Source organism: Pleurodeles waltl, chromosome 7 (assembly GCF_031143425.1).
Source record: "Pleurodeles waltl isolate 20211129_DDA chromosome 7, aPleWal1.hap1.20221129, whole genome shotgun sequence".
Taxonomy (NCBI): Eukaryota; Metazoa; Chordata; class Amphibia; order Caudata; family Salamandridae; genus Pleurodeles; species Pleurodeles waltl.
The window spans coordinates 1,455,015,447-1,455,032,072 of record NC_090446.1 but is presented as its reverse complement, the minus strand read 5'-3'; the positions used below and the strand labels follow the sequence as shown (position 1 = coordinate 1,455,032,072).

The following is a 16,626-nucleotide window of genomic DNA, read 5'->3' as shown; positions in this document are numbered from 1 at the left end:
TAGAAGTTTCCATCAAGAGAGGTATTGAGGTGTGGCGTAAAGACACATAAAAATAAATGGTCAAGGTATGTATCTCAGTGATGTCTGCTCTCAGCTAAAGACAGAAGGAATCTGACTCTTGCCACTAACTAAACCACACTTAAATCTTATTTCTTGCAAAGGTGATCTAAAAAGAAATACCTTTCCCAGTTCAAAAACATAACTTCAAATTACATGTCGTAACTTTCACTTTAGCCTTCAGAAGTCTTCAACGTTGATCTTGGTACACCCTCAGGCTTTGGAATTTCACAAGAGATACAACTGCCAACCCAGGATACTCCTCCCGTCCTTGATAAGAATTCCTCTGGCCTTTTCTTATCTTCCCACACAATGACCTCACTATTAACCTGGTCTTGATTCCTGACACCTGCAGCTTTACAAAAACATGCAAAAAGCAAACTTTTCACTGAAGGTTAGAACACATGAAAAATATACGGGTCTTCATTCTGGGCAAACTAATTAAACACAAATACACTTTTCAGGTTAAATAAATCCTATACATCTCTTATGTTGAAATCTAAAATTATTCGAAAGAATATTATTTCTAAAATACTATAACATAAACATTCTTTCAAATCATGATAAAATATGGCATACATAAAACATTGCATTCATCTGTGCAGTTTACTCGTATGTCTTACAGTGCACCGCATTTACATTAAAGTGTTTCTTGAATTATGCAGAAAATCAACCACCCATTCATTTCCTGTTTTAAGAGATGTAATGGCACTGCCAAGTTATGCTTTCTCAACCCTCCTTCTGATGACTTTTAGAGTCATCATAAATCCCTTTCATTCTTGAATGAGGCTCTCTAAAACGTGGTTGTTTTCGCCTTGTCTCCTCCAAATGCTTCATATCATAGTATTTATACTATCTTCCAATTCAACCTTAGCTCTCTTTCTCTTCCAACCTCTCTAAACCTTCCTACTCTGAAAGCTTTTGTATCCAACCAAGAAACTATTCCCACTATCGAAATATTCAACAATAGCCTCAACAAAAAACCTACAATTCCACTTACTAAACTCCTAAACCATCTGCATACTGTACACAGATAAAATACACTCCAGGAATCACATGATCCTTTCCATCCAAAAAGAATTCACTCTTTCCTCTGACATCAAAAACATGCTCATAGTTACTCTTCCCTACGAACAATGGATCTATATGGCTACGATCAATGTGTATGCACTCTAAAGCAGTGGTTCCCAACCTTTTGACCTCTGTGGACCCCTACGTCATCATTACTGGAACCCAAGGACCCCCACTGAATCATTCTAGGAATCTGGGGACCCCCACTGAGTCATTACTGAAAGCTTGGGGACCTAATATGCTAATATTATTTAATTTTCCTAGCAGTCGGTGACCCCCTGAGGAGGCTTCGCGGACCCCCAGGGGTCCCCGGACCACAGGTTGGGAACCGCTGCTCTAAAGTTTAAGCTAGTAAATTCCCTTGCATTTGATGTTCTATTTCTTCCATCTGTGTTGTGTGCCAAGATCGTCATCTGTTTTGGATTTGGTTCTAATTCCCTCCTCCGATCTTCAACTAAGTTCAAACATTTATTTTCTATTTCAGTCATTGAACAGGTCAGATTGTGTATATGTGCATATGCAGTGTCTAAAGGTTTTAATGATACAAAATATTTTTCTGCAATCTCTGTGCCCTCAAAATAAGAGTTCTTATTCAGATGGTTATAAAAAGGAACTTCTGCCACCACTAAGTCATAATTCGAGAAACATCCCTAATTGTAAAATATACTCAATTGCAAACTACAATAAATACAATAGGTTAATGGGCAGTGATGATGTGTGATGCGCTCTGTTACTTAAGCAGGTAGCAGCGTACAGACATTGCGGCCCCTAGCATTCATTGTATTTACATATTCGTATAGCAGCTCAAAATATACTTTGACTGAATAACCTTATCTAGACTCATCTAAATTTAATGCTTTTTCATCTAACATGTAAGTATTATTATCCTTAGGACTAATAGTTTGTGGGGAAACAACAGGAGATAATGTATTTTCTTCTGAATGTGTAGGGGAAAATGTTACTACAAATAACACTATTAATATAACAAGGAAAATAAGCAATAAAGCTCATAATATGTATTTACATCTATTTTTATTATTTGGCTAATGTCTTTAGAATCAGATCTTTTATTAAACAAGCACTTTTCAATGGGTCTTGCGCTTGCTTGAGTTATAGCTCTTAGCGTTGTAAAAGCTTAACTTGACTTTTCTTGCCACATAAATTGAAAATGAAAAGTAAAACAGTTGACATAACCAAGCCAATTCAAAGTGCCAAGGCCGCCATAAGCGTGAACGCAGAGAGACACACAGGGAAAAAGAAATTTGCTTGCAGTCAGACGTATCAGCAAAAGTGAAGTTATCCATGTAACAGGGTCGATGACCAAGGCGGTAACAAAACCACCCCAAGGAGGGACAAAGCTAAAGCATTTACCAATGATAACAAAGGATTTCTGTGAGAAAACAGGGCTGATTGCAGAGGCCCCCTAACTTTTTGCCCCCATTTCCCACTTTTTGCCTGTGTTTTCCCGACTCTGATGGTGCCCTGGGTACTGCTAACCAGTCCCAGGGCCTGTGCTCTGTGTAAAATCAATATGCAAATCAGGCTAATTATAATTGGCTAAGTCAACCTACCTATAAGTCCCTAGTATATGGTAGGGCATGTAGGTTTAGGGACCACAGCATACGTAGTGCACCCATAGGTGCACTGCTGAAGTGCCCAGTGTAATTTTAAAGGCAGGCCTGCCTTGCTGGCTACTTTTAAATTAAAGTTATATGCAAATTCGACTTTGGAATTAAAAGTAGTTCCAAAGTCTTAAACTACCTTATTTTTACATATAAGTCACCCCTAAGGTGTGCCCTATGTGCCCCCAGGGGTTGGTGCCATGTAACTATAAGCAGGGACCTTATAAAATAGTTGTATAAACCCTGGTAAGGTGAAAACAGCCAAATACGTTTTTCCCTCATTGTAGTGAATGGCCTTCATAGGCTAGAATGGAGAGACTTTATTTTAATTTTTAAAGTCCCCTTAAATGACAGATACCAATTGTTATAATAAATCCCACAACTTCCAGTTGTGGGATTTAATATAACTTGTTCAGGTAAAGAGTTTAAAACTTTACCTGAAAAGTTGCCAATTTCAGCCCTGCATTGTTTTTGCTGCTGTGCCCTGATTGGCCAGCCTCTGGCAACCTGTCCAGGCTGCCTTGATGAGGTGTGAAGTGGCCTGGCTTCACACAAAGAGATGTGCCTGTGGGAGGGAATCTCCCCTCAGCAGATTGTGAGGCAGGAAAGGGGAGGGCTGCCAAACTGGTCTTCAAAGGCAGAGAACGACATTTGGAGCAACCCAAAAACACCCCCACATCCTGCAACCCCAGACAACTAGGTGCCCCCTTGATTAGATTAGGAGAGGGCAGGAGAGGGGTGTGTTTATGATTTTTAGCCACACCAGTGGGTGGGCTCAGCCAGATGTAACCTCCAAAAATAATTTTCAGCCATGATGGATTTTTGAAGAATGTTGCCTCCTGGGATTGATTTTTGCCACACTTCCCAGGAAGTGGTCATCACAATGGAAAGGAAACTGCACCTGATTGGAGAATCAGGACCCCCCCTGTTTTTCACCCAGGAGCAAGGATAAAACTGGCAGACCTGCATCCACACCTCAGATCCCCATCAGATTCCAACAAAGAAGAACCAAGGGAGAGGAAGGACTGCCTTGCTGGACCCCTGGCCTGCACCTAGAACCTGCACTCAGAAGGACTGCACCAGCTGCACAATTGGGCTTCACCACAAGAAGGACTTTGCCTGGCTTAAACTGGTTCAAGGAGGGACTCCCTGTTTGCTACAGGTGAAACATTGCTAACCAGAGTCCCCTGCACCAACTCCTGAAGAAATCAACCAGCTGACCCCTGCCCAGTGGCCAAAAAGGAGTTTGTGCCAGGTGCATTCTGGGAGTTGTAGTCCACACCCCCAAGGATCATCTCAGAGCTTCTGGACCCCTGGGGTGAGCTGTGGACCCCTAAAGAACCTTAAAAGAACATCTGGGAGAAGACCCAGAAGTTTGGAGAACTTTTGAAAAAAAGCTACATAGAGGGACCGACCCGCCGCGGCAACTCTAGCCGACTTGCTTCAACCGCGACCCGGCCTGATTTGCGGGTTCGTCCCGGGGAAGAAAATCTCCAAAAAAGAGACTAAGTCCGAACGTACAAAGTTGACCGGGACCTCCCAGCCAACGTATCCGAGGAGGGCTCCAAGGACGTCGGATCAAGATCCAGGTTTACCCCGGTCGAAGGATTTTCACCTCGAAAAAACGACTAAGTCTGAAGGTAAAAATCTCCACTGAGGATTCCTGCGACACGTATCCGGAGAAGAGTTCCAGGAGGTCAGATTGGCGGACTGAAGAAAATCTTCAGAAAAACGACTAAGTGCGAAGGTAAACTTTTGACCGAGGCCTCCCGCGGCCTGTAGCCGAGCCGGGCTCCATCGCTGTTGGTCTTAAACTTTGACTTTGCCCCGGTCGAGGTGCAACCAGATGACCCGATTGGCACTTTTTGTTTCTAGGCGCTAAAAAACAATAATTCTTTAAAAATTTGTATCTCTGGTTCCCCTTATCCGATTTTATTCGTTTTTGTGTCATTTAAAATATAAAAATATAATCTATTTTTATCAATTGGTTTTGGATTTTTAAACTGTTTCCTGTGTTTTATTTAAGTACTGTTTTGAGATATTTGAATGCTTTACACTCTGTCTCCTAAGTTAAGCCTTGTCGCTCATTGCCAAGCTACCAAGGGTTGAGCTGGGTTTAATTTACTGAGACCTAACTGGACATAAGGGGAGGTTAGTGGCCTATTGCTAAGTGTAGGGACCTACCTGCCCTTACCAATAACCCATTTTCCAACAATTTCTTAGAAGCAAGCCTACAAACGAGTGTTAGTGATGGGTGGGGTTAAAAAACTCCAGATATATTACAACAGGCGAGAGCACTTGCACGCTCAACCTAAAAAGTACTGCAGCAGCAAAATATTTGTTTGTTGCTTTCACCAATGCGAACAGCAACAGAGTTCAAAGTTCGTTAAGCAAAAACGTGTAAATCTTCTAATTGACAACCCTCTTTCTTCTTCTACTGGGACCGAGGAAATCTTTCAAATTCTCTATCCCAGGCAATATAAACATCTCTAATATTTACACAAACCAAGTTCATTGATGGCTATGAAAATTCAATATACAACTCAACCACAATGTTCAGTCCATGGAGGTTCAGCCTTACCAGTATGTTGGTTCTAACATTACCAAAACTCTTTAACTGTCACTGTGTCATTTGCAAAGTAAGTTCACACTGCCGAAGAATACCGACTACGCACTGTTGCTCTGTTTCATCGTCTTAATGCCACACCTTCATCTTCACTTTCACTCAGGTCAGAGCTTTCAGTTTCTTCAGAAATCGTTGGTGGTACAAGTTCTTAAGGGAGACTCATTTTCCCTCTTTCCTTACTTCTGGGTCAACAGTCTCCAGGTTCCACTCACTTTCTTCCAGCATTATTTCCTTCTTCAGGATCTGATTCCAAGTCCAACTTAGTCACTACAGTCCAAGGTTCGTTTGTCTCTGTTTTGGTGTCAGTCGTGACTTGCTCAAGACCCCCATCAACAAGTGCTGTTTCAGGCTCAGTTTGGTCTTTGACAGCCCGTCTGTCCTGCTCCTGTCATCTCTCTCACACCACTGGTTCTTCTGGAACAGGTGCTATCGTGTTGAGGGGCCACTCAACTCTGAGATTGTAGAAAGTGTATATCTAGTTGGGGAGACTAGTACACTTTACAGCAGTCGTCGTAACCAGGATCACCGTAAGGCCCATGCCAACGAGGTTATAAACACGTCTTTCTGACATGCTCCTTTACCAAGACCCAATTGCCGGGATTAAGGTCATAACATTGTTCTGTTGCCACATAACAAACCTATGACACTATGCTTCGGCCATCAACCTGAATTTTGAGATGAACCAAGTCTGGCTAAACAATCTTGCCATAGCATTTATACAAATATGAGCTGGCCCATGAAAATGTCTACCTATGGGAGGTAGCAGACTATTTGGCAACACTGGTCATCTATCCTTTGAAACCCAAACGTCATCATCTCTCCTGACACAACCTGCTCTGAACCAACTCTGTTGTTCCTCCTCAGAAACATCTTCCTGAAGCCTCTTCACTTCATCCATCCCACTTATCAACGGTTGTTAACAAGAGGTTAAAGTTAGTCTCATCCATTCCTTCATATGTGAATTCATCATTAAATGTACAAACATTGTGGGCACATCATTTTGCAACCTCGTTGGTGTGCCTATTGCGCAAGGTCACATAATCATCTCAGAACAATGTGCAGGGCACTTAACCACTGTGATTTGCTCAGGCAAATGTAATGCGTTGAGGAGGTTTCTACCTTGTTTGCCATTCCAAATCGGCAACTCAGAAGACGTTGTAAAGCCTCACTGGGACCACAGTTGTCTGAATCCATGAACGGCACAAAAGCGGTACTGACTATCTGTAAAGATTGTCACTTTCAGTTGATCAGAAACACAACATGCCCTAGGAAGAGCAATCAACTCGGCTACTTGGGCAGAGAATATTGCTTGAAGACAGGAAGCTTCACCAATTCCAGATGCTCTTAAGCTTCCTCCACTGTCTCTTAAGCATGAACAATCATCATAGAGGACATAATCAGATTCGGATAATGGTTCATCTCGTATGTCTGGTCTTGGCTTGGTACATAGGGCCAAATGTATCAAAGGGTTTTACCCATTCTATGTCTATTGGAAAATGTGTTGATACAAATGGCCCATAGTTCACTAACATCAAGACAATTGAGGTCCCCTTCACAGTCTTCAGTAAGTTCCTGATTCGATACTGGAAACAGAGTGGCAGGATTCAAAACCCCACAATTTTAATAGGTACATTCTCTGCAGTCAATATCACCTGTTCATATCTATTGAGTCGACTGATTGTGGAATGCTGTCTTCTGGTTCTAGTCAACAAAAGCTTCACAGAGTGGGCTACATACTCAGTTAATGGGTAACCCATAATAGTATTTTCACACCTCTCTATGCTAGTACTGACCACTGCTACACATTTTCGATATCCAGGCAATGCAGATGCACCTAGATCCAAGGTGGCGGCTGAAAAATGTACCACTGGTCTTTTAGCGTTTGCATGCATCTGAGTCAACACTGAGAGAGCACAGACCTCCCTCTCACTGCAGAAAAGTGAAAAAGATTTGTTATAATTGGGCACCCTAGAGTCAAGCATGACAGAGACATTCTCTCAGCTCTAGAAACACAACAAGACAGTTGTTATCCCATGGTACCAGATCTGACACATTCTTATATGTCAGCCTCTGTAAAGGCTTGGTCATCAGGGAAAAGTTGGGTATCCACTGTCTACAGTAGCCCACCATTCCCCAAAACATCCTGACTTCCCTCTGTATAGTTGGCGGACTCATTTTCAGTATGGCTGGAATTCCCTCTTGTGACACTTTTCTCACTTCCTTTTCAATGTGGTGTCCAAGATATTTTCCTTCTTTTTGAAAATAATATAATTTTCTTGGTGATACCTTATGTCCTTTCTCAGCCAGGTGAATCCGCAACGCAATGGTGTTATGTTTACAAGCTTCCTAGGTATTTAACACCACCCTTAGTTTATTGATGTATTGAATCAAAACTGAGCTGCGAGGCATGACCAACGATTCGAAAGTTTTCTTTAAAATCTGACTGAAAATAGATGGAGATTCACTATACCCTTGCGGGAAACCACACCACTTCAAAACCCTGTTTCCGAACCAGAATGCAAAGAGGAACTGACTGTCCTCATACAACAGTATTGAAAACAAGGCATGACAGAAATCAATGACAGTGAACTACTCAGCCTCACATGGAATCTGAAACAATATTATAGCTGGATTCGGTACCACGGGGCAACAAGAAAGAACAATGTTATTTATTTTCCTAAGGTCCTGTACAATCCTATATTTTTGGTTTTTGAAGACCCCATAATGGGAGAGTTACAGAGACTTCCCATTATCTCCTTCAGAATTCCATGCTGTTTCATTGATTTGATCACAGGAGATATAACAGCAATCACTTCTGATATCAAATTATATGGGGTTCTCAGGAATTTGACATTAGGCTTAACAGAAATCCAGACATCTTCCACACCCTTAATCAGTCCGATACCCTTCACCTAAAAATGCCACACCTCATGTCTAACAGTCTCCCTCAAATCTGGAATCAAATCATCAAGTTTTAGCAATATCAGCAACATGCAACACGGTTGATTTTTCATTAGCTTGAAGAAAGCGTCCTAATCATGGGCTAGCAATGCAAGTATTCCTGCTGGAGTTAAAAAGATAACACAGTTCAATTTTGAAAGTAAATGACTTCCCAAGAGATTTACTAGAATGCAATCACATATTATAAACTTGTGTTTATCCTCAAAAGATCCTATTTTCATTGTGACTGGGACAGTTACTTGAACAGGTTTGTTTATTCTCTGCACCAACAATTTGGATTATTCCTGAAAGGGGTAGGTTTGGGACTTCTACTGTTCTCAATCAAAGTAGAACGGGTAGCACCAGTATCGACCAGGAATGACACAGGACGGCCATCCACTTCACTATCTATAAATGGTCCACTCTGGTACACTGTACACACAAGTACGCAGTCTTCCTCCCCCCTCAGGCACCATCAGGCTGACTGATCAGAGCCATTTCCCTCGTTCAAATTGAACAGGGGAAATTGTTGAAATGGATTATTATCCTGTGTCAGATTCACATTCATGCTCAAACCCTGGTCCTATTCTGATGCGACCCAACAGCGGTTTACTGTGGCATCCGAGGTTGAGGGACTTGAATCATTGGAGCTTGGGGCACATTAAAACTTTGACTTCTGGCTCTTTGCACACACTGTATCTGATTGGGATTATTATTCTGAGAAGGTACAAATCTGGCATTTTGAACCTGATTGTCTAGATTTAAGCGACATTCCTGCTTCCAGTGTTCCACCCTATTGCAGATGTGATGCAGAGTGATCTTTTTAGAATATATACATCCAATCCTGTACCTGGATCTATCGGGACTCCTTGACTGCTACCTTGCATGGGACTTTGTGGTTGCTAGTATACACCTTGCATTGTACCCACATTATTTACAGCTATGGGAGTCTGGTTAGTTTCTTGAATTGCTTTAATTTGAGCGACCGTTAGCTTTTTCTTCATCTCTGTCTCATCATGGCAGTGCATTGCATAGTGTAAAAGTTAATCAACAGACTTATTCTGCCACAGATCAAACATTGCTGAATCATCATACTGATTTGTGATGTCAGTCCTGTCACAAACCTCAACACAAAATGTCCCATATCCTTTGATTCAAATGTCTCCATATCACTGTATTGTTTGAAAGTTTGTAATAACCTCTCATAATAAGCATGAATCGACTCCTTCAACTCTTGTGTCGTTCTATCAATTTTGACCCCATTAGCACCCTATAGATGCACTTTCTCTTTCAGGAATGTCATGACCTCCTGATATTTCTTTATAACCAATGGCAAAGGCCGCTTAGTTATGGCATTTCTATTTGGTTCTGTTTCAAGCTATCGGAGAGCTATCTTACAATCTGTCCAATTCTACTGTCAACTTTGCTACAAAGGTCTCTCTTTCAGTGTTAATGGAATTGTTCCTGACTCACTTCTGTTCTTGTACTCTCTCTAGATAGCTACCGCCAGAGTGTACATACTTCTCCCAGAGCCTTCTGATTTATACATAGGAACTACAGGGCCAATAGTAACTGGAACTGCGAGAGCATCAGTGGTACTCATGTTGGGATCAACTGGGACACACTCTCTCAAACCCTCACTTCTCAGTTCGCAAGGCACACTAGTGGGAATGGGTTCCACAGGACTAAGAGCCTTCCTAGCTGGAGCACTAGGGAAGGTTATTATGCCACTGCCTCCTGTACCATTGTCTCTACCCTCACTTCTAGCTTCATTATATGGGGGTGGACGTTACACACCCAAAAGACTATTTCCAGAATCATCATCACTGTCTATTCTCATGTTGTTGTGCTCTTTTTGCTTCTTCTCCTTTTGTTTTCTGATCTTCCTTTCCCCTTCTCTCTCAGTCACATATATGGTCAAATCCGGATCCCGCTTAACCCCTCTATCATATCTGTTGTCCATCTTTTCTGCTCAGCGTCCCATCTAGCATCTGCATACGTACACATAGCTAGCTTCACTCTACCTTGGTATCTCTGTCTTTCCCTCGCATGGGCAGCACATTCCCAAGAATTAAGTGTTTCCTTTTGTGCAGATGTAAGCAGTGGCTTCATTTCTTATAGCACTCTCCTCAAATTTTCAATAATCCTCAAATTAAATGTGCCTTATTGTGTGAATTTTCAAAGGGCCACCCTTTTCTGTGATCTTGTACCATTGACCAATCCAAACACATTTGCAAAGCCGTACCTTAACTGTGATATAATTACCAGGAATGCCTTTAGGAGGGGCCACTTCGACCTCTCTACTAGGAATATGACAATCGCCTCTGAACTGGTCTCGCAAAATTTTAAAACATTTCATTTTTCAACAAGTTTCAAAAGGCTTTAATTCAATAAAAACAATGTTGTATCCACTATTCCTTGCTCCAATGCAATCACCAATCACAGCGCGACACCGTATGACGTTGTCCACCAATAGCAGCGCAGCACTACACCAACTGACCTATACCACTGCAGCACTCTATTAAGTGAGAACTTGCTTCCCATAGCAGTCCCGCTCCTTTACAGTCTGCACATACTTGCTCCACAATATCACATGCACACACAAAATACACTACCTTTGTCTTTTCTGCTGAACATGAATATTTACAAGCCCACAAGAATGTTTCCAATCACTTCTGATGAAACCTCGACCTGCGGGGCATCATCAAGACCACTATGGCTTCACTCTGTGCATTACGATCCACTATACCAATCACCTCACATTCACACAAAGTAAGTCCATATCTTAACTATGCCCATGACGACATCTCACAATGACACAACCTCTTAGCAGACAATATAATATGGTGTCTTCTACACCTTTTAAACTACATAGCGATCTTAGGGCACGCTGGGCCCAATAACCTCTTCAATTTCTTTATAAAGCACCACACTCACACTGCAAGCAAAAACATCTCCACTAGACACCACTTAAATTCACATAATCACAGCAAACTAAACGCAAACTGCCGAAATGTGCAACCCTATTATTACTCACTGGTCTTCTGCCAGTACAACACTCTTCTGAATCACCACAATTCCGCTGGCTTTCCAAAACTGTATACAAGCATCTAAATTGGACACTGGGGATCGACTGCTCTAGAGCCTAATTCCAGTTCTCCTCACTTCGGAAAGAGAACTGTCCTCGTCGCTACCAACGTATCCTGCACTGGGCCCTGTCTCTATCTCTAGGGTTTGATTAATATTTTCTTTCTCTGTTCTGAAGGATGAGGAGACAATGCATCAAAATATTCAAATTAATCCAGTGTCACACATTCAATTCCAGAGACCAACTTAAAGTCTTAACTGTGGTAGTATCCATGGGGTTGAGAAAGAAAGTGGTCAGCATGACAGAACTTCGTAGAAGTTTCCATCTAGAGATGTATGGCGGCATTAGGCCACATAGAAATTCAAGTTCAAGGCATGCATTTCAGTGAGGTTCACTCTCTGCTAAAGACAGAGGGAATCAGAATCTTTCCACTAACTAAACCACAGTCAAATCTTGACTCTTCCAAGGGTGATCCCATAGCAAATACCTTTCCCAGTTCCAAAAACATAACCACAAATTACAAGCTGCCAATTGACACTTTAGCCTTCTGAAGTCTTCAATGTTCACCTTGGTACACCCTTGAGCTTTGGAATTTCACAAGAGTTACAGCTGCCAACCCAAAATACTCCTCCCATCCTTGATAAGCATCCCTTAGGCTTTTCTTATCTTCCAGCACAATGTGCTCCCTATTACCTTGGTCTCAAATACTAACACCTGCAGCTTTAGGAAAACATGCAAAAAGCAAACTTCACATTGTAGGTTAGAACACAGGAAAAATGCACAGGCCTTCACTCTAGTCAACCTTATTAAACACAGATGCATTTCTCAGGTTACATGAATTCTTATGTCAAAATATTAAATGATTATAAAGAATAATATTTCTAAAATACTATAACATAAACATTCTTTCAAAACCATGATAAAATAATGCATACATGAAACATTGCATTTATCTGTGCACTCTACTCGTATGACTTACAGTCCATCACATTTAAATGAAAGCCTTTCTTACATTATGCAGAAAAACAACCACCCCTTAATTTCCTGTTTTATGAGACGTAATGGCACAGCCAAGTTACACCATCTCACTTTCCTTCCCCAACAGGAAATCACCTACCTTACCATGTTTCTTGACCTCTATTAAGTGAGACTCTCAGCCTGTATTTTTCGGTATTTAACATATGTTTCTTCCTTCCACACAGGTTCCCTGGTTGCTCGATAACCAGGGCCTTGGCAATCAAGGAGATAAATTAAATGTATGCAGGCGCTTGGCAAAGTCCTATGGCGGCGCAAGTGTAAGAAGGAAAATGCAAACCTTGCCTGAAATGACCAATGTTTTCAGTGTGGCATTCAGACTTCAGATGCAGGCTGTACATTTCTTTGCTTGGCAGTTCAGGTCCTTTCATGGTTATATACAGTTGGTCCACTGGGAGTTTCAATGTTCTTGAGATTAAACCTGAGAATAATTCGGTAGAGTTTCAGAAGGAGGAGGGTCTGAGAACCTGACTTGGAAGGACAGCAGTAATTCAAATTAAATATTTCAAGAAGTGAGGAATACATATTAGAGGTTCTCGTCTTGAAGCACCATCAAATGGAATATTGTGAGTTTTAAGTTAGGATTTATCTTGCTTATGGTGCACAAGGGATCCTTAATTGCTGCAGTAGTGGTTACTCAGAAGGTGTTTGCTGAGGATAATAACTTTATTGATAGTGGTCTTTCATGTTCCGCCTTTTATCATGAGCAGATTCTGAACTGTTAAGCTATTTCATAGGCTCAGCTTAAGTTGGTAGGTCCGCATTCTTTCAAATACCTACACTGTTAAGCTGTTAATGACGTGTTCTATTGGTATACTGTCTTTTTCTGCATCAAATTGATATAGAAAGCACTCTAATGAGGAAGAAAGGTAAAAGCATGATTTCTTTCTGGCAATACTCATTATAAGTGAGGCTACCGCTTCTTCGCTATGAGGCTTATGGCACCTAAAAGGGCTTTTAACCAGGCAGTGGCTCAGGAAGTAAAGTACATACCACAGACTATAATCAGTTCATGAACATGGGATAAGTTGTCTATTAGGAGAGGGAATTGAAGGCACAACATCTGTATTGAGTAAAGAATCGGTATTTAATCATACATTACCCTTTTGCATGGATACCTCAAGTTCTTGACTTTTGCAATTATTTTGGCAATTGCTCCTCATATCTTTCTTAATGATTGTTTAGGTGTATCAGTGTAATCCTCTGTAGAGTATAATATTGTGTTTAGGCCCAAAGAAGTCAAAATCAAATAAATTTGATGAACTGTTCAGATTTTATTGTATATTCACTTGCAGTGGTGGCTGGTAATTTTACTAGGTAGGGGGTTGGGGTAAGGGCACATGCATGCATGCATACACCTCACTCACACCCATTCATTCACACATGCATGCATACTCATTCACATCACTCACTAACAAATATATATACATCAATGCATGCATGCACAAAACATTAAAAAAACACATAAACTTACCTCAGTGGCGGCTCTCTGACAGGGGAGCTTTGGAAGGATGACACTGCCGCCTACCCTCACTGGCTGACTTTAGTTCAGCCAATGTGGGAAGGCAGCACTCCCAATCTTGTCACAGAGTAGAATAGGGTTAGTGAGACTGCTGACCCCACCCCACTCTGTGATGGACCATCAGCCCCTGAGCACCTCAGGGCATAAAACTGAAGCATCCAAGTCCGAGGCAATGTGTGACTCTCCCCCTCATTGTGAGGGGAGAGCTGCAAGGCACTTTTGCCAGTCTGAGAAGGTCACGCCAACGAACTCAGAAATCCTCAGCCTTGCAAAGTTCAGCTCAGGCATCCAAGAGTCTGCATATTTAGCTCATGTCTAGCTCCTGGTTGCCTGTCCTGACCCAGAAGTGTCTGTTAGGCTAATCTTTGTTCAGCCTGACAGACACTCTTCTTGCATGAAAAAGGTGAGGTCCCTCAGAACGTACAGATGAGCTGCTGCTTCTCACTTGCATTCTGGGTATTAGTCCTTTGTGAATCATCTTACGATGTTTGCAACTCAATAACCTTAAGATAGTGTTTCTTTGTCTTTTAGTTTATCCATCTTTTAAAATCCAAACCCACTGTACATCCTTTTCCACTGTGCATTTTGCCCTTAATCAAGCACATCATCAGGAGTAGGTGTATACGTTTAAAGAAATTGCAAAGGCTGCTGACAGCTACCAAGATGTCTTTCAGTACTTGTACCAGCACCTTGTGCTTAGCAGAATATTTATGTTTATTCCGTTTGTCTAATGACAACATTGTGTATCAGTGGTGCAAAGGTTCCCCAAATGATTCAAAGGAACTGTCCTTATCAGGTTCTTACGAAGCTGTAGTGCTGACAAGTGATTATGTATTTTGGCATAAGGAACCGTGGCAGATTGAGCAGACAATGCTCTGTCTTCACTCTCTCTCTCTTAGTATTCATAAGGATGATGACTTTCATACAGGCAAGTGATAGTTCAAAATAGGCGCCAAAAGAAATGATATATAGGTGGTCTGTGAAACTTAGCGAGGGTTAGCAGCCATGGTTGAAATTTTGAAATACGAACAAGGGTAGTTGGTAAGACCCAGCAGTCCAATTTGCTTTTTGAAAAAAACCTGTTGTATTAATGCACTATAATATATGACCTAAGATCTTATGCTTACGTTTAGCTATTCCTGTTACTTATTATGCATCGTTCCTGTTACTTATTATGCGTCGTATATTTGAAATATGTTCAAATTAAGGTTGTTAAAACAAAGGCCTGCAATACACTTCCACTGATCTGGTATGGTATGTGAAGTCCATAGTACAGTATGTGAAGTCAGGCACTGTACAATATTTAGTGTATAATTTGGCTAATGCAATGTTTTTCCCTCCTAGACATGCTGCCAGGACGGACCCTTTGGTGCCACCTAGACGACTACTGTGACTTCCATCTTATCCTTGTGAAACTTGGGATTCTTCACAAATTTAAAATTGTATTTCTTTCAATATTAATTTTTAAATCATTTATCAGTAGTAGTAATTCACTTTGGACAGAATCTCCAATGTCCCATCCCTCATGTAAGATGCATTTTAATAAATTCAGTACTATTCCTAATGTACGCTTTGGCTTGGCTGAATATGATGCGGCGATCCTCAGCCTGTACCCCACAAATAAAGAAGGACCAAGTTGTAACATTATATCTACTGAGTTCTCTTTTCCTTGAGACTTGGAACCAAATTCTTCCTCTTCTAGGGTTTCGGACAATAAAACGTATATGTTGCTGGTGTACATCTTGCTTGTGTCCCTCCACTGGAATCCTATGTGAGACTAGACCATAGGCCTGATTTAGAGTTGCGCAGAGGGGGTTACTTCTTCACAGAAGTGACGGATATACCGTCCTCCATATTGCAATTCCATTATAGCCCATGGAATTTGTAATACGGCGGACGGAATATCCGTCAAGTTTGTGACGGAGTTACCCCTCCGCCAAACTTTAAATCAGGACTCAAGTTATTTATTCATTCCCGAATGTCGGAAGAAGTACCTCAGCCCCAGTGTGCGTAATATCTAAGGACAGTGCAACAGCACTGCCTGTCCCATCATTTTCATAGCATAGTTACAACTCCTTCCTAAGCTCATAATGTATACATAACATTCAAGTTATATGCAATGTACCTGCGCATAGAGCAGTTCCTTGTGTTGCACTAGTTTCTATTGCTGGGATTTCAGTTAAAACAATGCACTCTAAGAGCTGTAGTCTTAGTTTATTTCAACTGACTCACTTGGATTAAAGCACCAGTCAATGCTAGACTGCAAAAGGAACAGAAGATTGGTATAAAGTGATAACTTGATCCCCTGCAGACTGCCAACCACAAACCTACTCGAGTTGTTCCATTCTCAAAGTCTTAGTCCAATGCCTAGTAACTCCTACCTCTTCCTATGCTCCATCAGTTTTTTCAATTTCCAGTGAAAAAAACACAAGAACAGTTCAAAAGTGTTGTTGCACAAAAATATTTCGAGCACTGTGGAGAAATGTTGATTGCAAAATACATTTGCGCTGTCTTACAAACAAGCTGCAGCTCCTCCAGTGGCATGGTAGCAAATAACTCGATTTCTTGGACGACGGTAATTAATAAGATAGCCTGGATTTGCTCGAGCTTACCTACCAAGGTATACTCGAACAGATACTTACCGTGCAGAGGCCACCCTCTTACA

The 16,626-nt window shown here is 41.4% G+C and overlaps 1 protein-coding gene across 1 annotated transcript in view; it reads left to right on the top strand.

Moving 5' to 3' along the window:
• The window catches only part of LOC138247077 (IgGFc-binding protein-like), a 276,434-nt gene extending 260,853 nt beyond the window's left edge, over positions 1-15,581 (top strand). Inside the window, exon 8 of the mRNA XM_069201822.1 lies at positions 15,306-15,581. The gene's annotated coding sequence lies outside the window, so the exon portion shown is untranslated. The remainder of the gene's footprint in view (positions 1-15,305) is intronic.
• The last annotated feature ends 1,045 nt before the right edge of the window (positions 15,582-16,626 follow it).